This window comes from Cupressus sempervirens, chromosome 10 (genome assembly GCF_028749045.1).
Source record: "Cupressus sempervirens isolate cs-2001-9-10 chromosome 10, ASM2874904v1, whole genome shotgun sequence".
In the NCBI taxonomy this organism is placed as follows: domain Eukaryota; kingdom Viridiplantae; phylum Streptophyta; class Pinopsida; order Cupressales; family Cupressaceae; genus Cupressus; species Cupressus sempervirens.
In genome coordinates this window covers 847,946,015-847,947,902 of record NC_143127.1, presented here as the reverse complement: position 1 = coordinate 847,947,902, position 1,888 = coordinate 847,946,015, and the positions used below count along the sequence as shown (strand labels likewise).

Below are 1,888 nucleotides of genomic sequence, written 5' to 3'. Positions count from 1 at the left end.
CTTCAAACAGCAGCTCATAATCAAAATGGGCACAAGTTGATTGTAATACTTGGATAATAAATCAATTAATTTTGACCCTTTTAAAATGAAATTCAGCTTATAATCATCAATCTGTTGAAAACATTTGTTGTCCTGGATTACTATTAACAACAATAATTCTCGATGCAAAACCTTAACCCAAATCATAAAATTGAAGTGACCGGTTGCTAATGTGGGCGTCAGAGCTTTCTGAGCTTTCTGAATACAGCCACCTGCTTATATGGTGGTACACACATACCTCAGGAAAAATCTTGCAATGTTTTAGAAAATAGCAGTAGCAAGAGAGTATGGTACACACATATCAGGAAATCTTGCAATGTTAGATCAATACATCAGAAACAATATGTAAACTAGATCACTACAAATTTTCTAGGAGAGCTATTAAAAGCATTTGAAAGCTTATAAAAACGAGTAAATTGTGAGCCTCTTAGAAGGTCTTGGGTTCTAATTTATTCAACACATAATATAATTAATCTCAACAAATAATAATAAGTAATAAATAATCTAAACTTCGACCCATTACAAATGAAAAAAAGAAACAGATTTGTTTCAAAAGAGTTCACAGCTGATGAACCAGATTTGAGCTTACCTTCCAAATTATATCCTCAGCCAAAAGTGGGGTTTTTCCTTATGTGGCAGTATGTGGAGGAGGATGTAGCCTTGCCTTGGGCCAGACTTGCTGAGAATGAGGAAGAGGAAGAGGAAGAGGAAGAGAGGGAGACATGTAGCCGCCACTGATGCCCCCACTAGGAGATGGTTGCGAAACATAATAGTATGATGACAATGGTGACAGAGGCGCATTATCAACAAGAGCAGAAGTGGAACCCAGAAGAGGCCTTGGGATGACCAGCACACCATCATCATCCTTATAATCATTTCTAGGCACAATATCAACAAGGAAATCAAAGATATCAGTCCTACCAATGGCAGCAGCAATGTCATTCTTCTGAAGAGTTCTCCTCTTGTTCTCCTCAGTGTGCATCCATGACCTCAGAGTGATCTCCAGTATGAACATCTCACATGCCTTGGCAAAAACCACTGGAGCCTCTGCAGATATCATCTTCACATCCTCATCTGCCTTCATTATCTTCTTTATTCTTGCCAGAGGCAGGCTGTGAGACTTGAAATCCCCTGCCTCCTCAATTTCCTTCATCTGCTTTCTCCAGAATGTCTCTAGCTGCTTACAGTAAGAAGCAGCAAAGGGCATTATGGAGGGTCTCCTGTATGGATTTGTGCCATACCCTATTTGAGGAAGCATTGTATGCTGATGATCCATCATGTACTAAAATCACACTCCTCAGCTCAAATTTCATCAATATGTTCAAGCTTTGATGGAATGTGATACAATTCTATGAACAGAAGCTACAAGGTCTTAACAACAATTACTGCTATTTAAGCTTGTTTATTTAGTGTAGATAAAGGGAACAAAGGGTGGCAACTTAAGAAAATCAATCTGATTTATTTGAGGCTAGGATCTCAACCACTTACTTGCCTTCACCGTCTTTTGAGCCCAATGCCCATGTTTGTCCTGTGCAAGGTGTGCATTCCCAATTTGCAGCTTGTTTTGTAATGAATATATTTCCGCACTAACAGGTGTCCAAATGAGCTCTCATTTGCCAACAATGGCGGTAGGCCTTATCAAATAAATTAATGATGTTGGGTGTACATGTGTTTTCATTCTATACGCCTGCCTCACATTGCGTCTCTGGTTGTTGGAACGTTTGCAAAGATTTAATATTTTATTTTTAGTTGATTTGATATCGAATTTTTGGAAGGTTGAAGCTGATGTCAGAAAACTGTGTATTCTTTAGTAGGCTTTCAATATTTTAAGACTACGGCGCAAAGAAGT

General features: G+C 38.6%; 1 pseudogene; it reads right to left on the bottom strand.

Moving 5' to 3' along the window:
- Positions 1-532: 532 nt before the first annotated feature.
- LOC149536663 (nuclear transcription factor Y subunit C-2 pseudogene) lies at positions 533-1,585 on the bottom strand (annotated as a pseudogene).
- Positions 1,586-1,888: the final 303 nt, after the last annotated feature.